The sequence below is a fragment of the Tupaia chinensis genome, unplaced genomic scaffold (genome assembly GCF_000334495.1).
Source record: "Tupaia chinensis unplaced genomic scaffold, TupChi_1.0 Scaffold000382_1, whole genome shotgun sequence".
Taxonomy (NCBI): Eukaryota; Metazoa; Chordata; class Mammalia; order Scandentia; family Tupaiidae; genus Tupaia; species Tupaia belangeri.
In genome coordinates, this window is record NW_006159884.1 from 1,895,378 (window position 1) to 1,901,379 (window position 6,002).

General features: G+C 39.5%; 1 pseudogene; it reads right to left on the bottom strand.

Annotated features, from left to right (window-relative positions):
* Positions 1-5,342: 5,342 nt before the first annotated feature.
* On the bottom strand, positions 5,343-5,994 carry LOC102471704 (DNA repair protein complementing XP-A cells pseudogene; annotated as a pseudogene).
* Between the last annotated feature and the right edge of the window lie 8 nt (positions 5,995-6,002).

Below are 6,002 nucleotides of genomic sequence, written 5' to 3' on the forward strand. Positions count from 1 at the left end.
ATGTCTACGACCAGGCATATACCCCAAACAAGGGAAATTAGGCAATTGTCCAGCCCTTGTGTTGCCAGTGTAGGTCGGTTACTGCTGTGTGATCCTGGGGCCACAGGGCAGATCCAGGTTTGAATTTCTGGTAGACCTGAACACACAGAGCATACTTACATGCCTATAATCCTGTCTGGCTGGGAGTTTGTGGGGAGGATGATGGCATGGTAAGACCCTGTCAGGAGTACTGCGCTCTCTCTTGCTCCCCATCTTGTTGACACAAGAAAGCGAGTGAGAGAGAATGCTGGAGACCTTACCACAGATCTCTTACATAAAGAACACTAATGTTATCTTTTACAGAAGAAAATTAAATAGAGACAAAGAGGAAATAAGGAAGGAAGGACAAAATATATGTACATGAGTGTTCACAACAGCACTTTTTACAATATCTAAAAGACAGAAATAAATCAAGTGTCCATTACGGAATGGACAAACTAAATGTAATGTGTGTATATACAGTTTTCAGACACAACAAGGAACACAATACTGTGAGATGTGTAGGAGAGAAACGTGTAGGACTTTTTGCCTTGGCCTGAGAATTAAATTGACATGAGATAGATTAATGGGAGAAAAGCATAAAAATCTATTGAACACAAGTTTTACATTACATAGGACTCTTTAAAAGAAATGAAGACCCAAACAAGTAGCACCATCTACATGCTTTTATTCTAGTTTGACCAGAGTGAGGCAACTACAGAAAAACAACCAAACTGAGGAGGTTAGGGAAGGAAAGAATTATTCTAGCAAGGTTTGTTTGTCAGTATTCACTCCATCTTTACTTTCCTTTTGACGATAAGAATGTTACTTTCCTTCAGGTATGAGAAGGACATCTCCTTTATGAGGATTTTATCTCCTGTTTTCAGGAAGAAAAAGGGGAGTCAAAGTGTCCTTCTTTTATCTGTTCTCTCCTTTTTTTTTTTTTTTAAGAGGTCTTTGCCTTAGGGTGTGTGCACTCACCAGAGAGAGAGACAGAAACAGTGAGAGGGAAAGTGAGAAATCACCCCCCCCCCGCCAAGGGCAATGGCCTACCACAATCCCTTCTCCATTTTCTTCCCAAGATCTTGGGCACGGCCCAGGTCTCTAACTGCAGTCAGCTGTATGTGAGTCCACTGACATAACCGCTATGCCATCTGCTGGCCCAACTTTTTTTTTCTTTTTTTTTCAATACCCTTAGCCAAAAGAATCTTTATGCGATACTGACATATTTTGGTGTGGCTCTTCATATGCTGCAATGTTGAAAGTCCTCAAAGACATTATCTAAAGTGAAATAGCTAGGCATAAGAGACAGGTATTGTACAAGTCCATTTATGTGAAACATCCACAAGAATTGAATCCATAAAGACAGAAAACAGATGGGCGGTGCCCAGTACTGAGGGGGGGTGGCACATAATGTGTGATTGATTGCTTAAAGAAAGAGTTCCCAACCTCCAAGCCACTGACAGGTGTCCCTATGTGGCCTGTTGGCCTCCCCCCTCACTGCACAGCGTGGTATGAGCAGCGCATGAGCAAGTGAGGTGTGGTCTGAGTTTGCAGCTCCCTGGGCTCCACCTCCTGTTGGATCAGCAGCAGTTTTGGATTCTCATGGGAGCACAAACCTACTGTGTGATTGTTTCATTCCATATTGCAATGTGGGGATGGTGGTAACAGGGTTCACAGTGGAAGTGATATACTTGGGTCATCCCAGGACCAAATTACCCTCCCCCTAATTCATGAAGGATTATCTTCCACAAGGCTGGTCTCTGGTGCTGGGAAGGTTGGGGACTGCTAGTCTAATAGGGATAGGTTTTTCTTTTGGAGTGATGAAAATATTTTGATTAGATGGTGACTTCCCAACATTGTAAATACACTAAATGCCACCAAAGTAGACTTTAAATGCATTTTATATAAATGTCACCTCAAGTTTTTGAAATGGGGGGGGTGTATTCCCACATATGTGTGTGGGGTTAACTTTTGTAAATAGGTAAGGCAAATATATTTACAATAGCCTACAGAATCTTTTCTTTAGCATGCCCTTAATGTTTTTTTTTTTAATAGTATGTTGTATTTGTCTTCATCCCCTCCTCCTTCCTTTTGATCTTTTCCATCTGATTCCAGGGTTTAAGACACACAAAAAAATGTAATAGCCCTCAGTTGCCCTGGGTTATGTTTTATTGGTTAATTAATATCTGCTTTAAGTGGTGGAAGATATTTGAGTGTGCCTGAGCTGTGTATTAATGGAGTCCTAAAACACACTCTGTCATGCCTTCATGCTGCCAAACAGCCTCACATTCCATAAGTGAAAAGTGATTAAAACTTAAATGTCTTACTACTAAAGTACTTACTAACTTAGTCAGAATAAATGATTAATCATTGGTGCCCTGGCAATCATAAATCTTTCTCCATTCTGATGTTAGGGATTGCATTTTCACTGGATCATTTTGACCATGGACCACTTTCTAGTTTCCTTAAATTGTATGTGGTATGTGCCCTGTTCTTTCTTTTAAAGCTTCATCAAGCATATGGAAGAAACATATGGCCAACAGTGATGTTATAAAAGTCCTTGAAAATTGGGTAAAAATATTCACATAATGGAGCCTTACAGCAGGTTTCGTACATAAAGAACAGTAATGTTATCAGAATACAAGATATGAAATCCATGCATTAAATAAATCCAGTGCCAGTGTGAGTTTTACATCAAGAATTTATAAAAGCTATGGGCATTTCTTACTATAGTTATCCATGGTTTTATGCTTCTGTGAAACCAGTGTTTTATGAAATATATGCCTATTAATAGTTCATCATAAATTCAGTCAACAGTCATATGATGAAGTCCTTGAGGTCAGCAAAGTAACATTGTAAAATGAAAGAACCTCCAAAATTGCCTCTTAGAGTTTGTCTGCAAGCAAAAATGTTGGAAGATTTGGACAACACTGCTTTACCTTATCAAGCCCCCAATTTTCTTTGTGAAATGAGGATAATTCCCTTAGCCAACATTGTTGATAAAGTAATGTAATTAGTATACAGAAAGCAACTGTACTGGCCCTGTAGGTCAGTGGTTAAATGTCGTGTGTAGGGAGCTGGAGTCCACATGGTGGACCACAGTTTCAATTCCAGCCCCAGCAGCTTGAAAGATATTTTGGGCATGTGTTCATGTGTGCTTTAAATCCAAATGGGATAGAGAACTGGATGAAAAAAGATTGTGTCATAACTAAGCCCCACTGAGGGTTCTGTCCTCTCTCTCTCTCTTTCCTCTCTCTCTCTTTCCTCTCTCATGCATGTGCACTTCTTCTCTATCACGAAAAACAACAACAAAAATGAAGAACCTAGAATGAGGCTCAATGGTAGCACAGCGGTAATACAACTAACCCATGTGGGAAGGTCCCGGTTTGCATGCCATGGCCTGCTTGCGCTCACTAGGTGTGTGCACATGGCAGTGATCCAGCTGGTTGAGGCTGGACCTTAGCGTGAAAACCCTGATTTTGGTGCCTGACCCTCTCCCTACCCACACAGAAGAAATAAAAAAAAACGTAAAAAGTGAGCCTAACAAATCTAGGGAAAAAATGAAATTTCAACTTAAAAAGTCAGTATTTGGGGACCCTAACAAAGTTTCTACATTTCATTTAGAAGAATAAGTAATTTGTGAATGCTCATACATGCTCTCAGACATACTGAGTGCCTAGATTTTACCAGTATCAAATGCTCATTTCCCTATACATTTCCACTGCTGTCAAACCACTTCTATTCTCAAGACTCTTAGGTCCAGGTATCTGCATGATTTCTCAGTGTGGATACCCATAGGCTTCCCAATATGGATATCTATAAGCATCTCAGAATTAAATCTAAATATTCCAATCTACAATCTTCATTTCCTAGACCTGACCTCAGTGTCTCTAGTCTCAGTAAATGGCAACACCATTCATCTCACTGCTAAGACCCAAAGCCTTGGAGTTTTTAAATTTCTTTATGTACTCTTCTTTCTTTCTTTCTTTATTTCTTTCGAGATTTTTGCCATAGGGTGTGTGCACTAGCTGGAAAGACAGAGAGACAGAAAACGAGAAGTCACTAACCTGGGGGGATGGCCACACCACTGTCCTTTCTCCAGTTTCCTCTCAGGATTTTGGGCATGCACGCACATGTGCCTGGTATGAGTTTTAAGTCACCAGATCCAGGACTTAAAATGTGGTTGACTACATGGGAGTTACGTAAGTAACCATTATGTCATCTGCTGGTCCTGAATTTTAAATTTTTTAAATTCCCTTATTGCTTTTACAATCTTTAGTAAAAATGTCAGCAAATCTTGTTGCCTATTTTTAAATATGTCTAGAATCTAGCTACTACTCACCAATCACATTGTATTTTTTAATTTTTAAACTTTACATTTAATCACATATCTTTACAGTGTACAGCATTGCTTTTTTCCAACATGAATACCATGCATATCAGTCAAGACAAAGACATAACTATATACATTATCATCAGCAAATAGCCTTTATTTATCAATTAAACATTTTTCTTCTCCTGTTCCCCTTCCTCTCTCTATATATTACCCACCCCATATTATTCCTATCCTTATTATCTCTAGTACCTATAATTTCCCACCCTGACACTATACCTACCAAACTTTCAGTTTCTGCCATAGAACACAGTTTCTGCCATAGAACACAGACATTCAGTATACATTGAGTGGGGACATACGGAGTCTCTCTTAATGCACACTTTGCTTAGCATGAAGTCTTCCATATTCGTCCACTTTGTATCAAACATCAGGGTCTCACTGCTTTTTATGGCTCAGTAGCGTGTCCCACTCTATCATTGTGGTGATACAATAATCTCGGCTGGTCTTCCAGCTTCTTCTACTTTTGCCCCTCTCCAGTCTAATGGAATGAATATTTTAATTTTTTTTTTAGATAGAGAACACAAAAAGGATAGAGAGAGATTTTTTGACAAGAGCAGAGAGAGAGAGACATAGGATTTTTTGGCTTTTGGTTTGTTTTTGTTTGTTTTTGGTTTATGTCATAGGGTACATGCACTCACTGGAGAGAGAGAGAGAGAGACAGAGAGAGAGAAAATGAGAAATCATCTCCCAGGGGAGATGGTCATCCTGCAACTCCTTCTCCTTCATTCTCCTCTTAGGATTTGGGCATGCACACACATGTGCCCAGCATGATTTTCAAACTGCCCAGTTCTGGACTCAAATCAAGTTGGCCATGTGGGAATCCAGTGCCTTAACCACCATGCCACCTGGTATTTTTTTTAACTTTTGATCTAAATTTCCTTTATTTAAGTATAAAACTGAGTAAACCAGGACACTGAACTAAAAATCACATTTTTCCGTATGTCAGTTCATGGCCACACTCCGTACAAGTTTTCCGGTACATGTCATCTTCTATGTTTTCTTCTGGTCCATATTCATGTTGATGAGTAATCATTTCCCTTCTCCACACACTGCTTCTTACTGCTCGCCGTAATTCTTTTACTTTTTTATCAAACTTTTTGTTTCATTTTTTCTCGGTTTTCCTGTCGAACTTCCTTTGCTTCCTCTAAAGCTTCCTGACTACCCCAAACTTCAAGAGACCTTTTCACAATCCGTAATTTTAAGTAGAGTTTCAAATCACCCCATTGTGCATGATGAGGATTCTCCTTCACAATAAATTTAAGAGCCGGTTCAATTTTTTCTAAGTCACAGTCTTTCAGAAGGTATTCCTGTTTTGCTTCTGTTTTGGTTATAAGTTTGTGTTTTTCATCAGGATCTCTGCAGTTATCGCCAAGTTGCCAGATCAAAGTGGTTCATAAGATAAGAATCCATAAATTCTTTCCCACATTCTTCATATTTTGTATAATCAAATTCCATAACGGGTCCTGGTTGATGAACAACTTTCCCGATCTTACGTTCTTCTTCTTCTTCCTCTTCCAAAATGAAGCCTCCTCCTGTGTCAATGATCTTTGGGGCTGCTTTCACTTTAGCCATGCCTCCGGGAGGC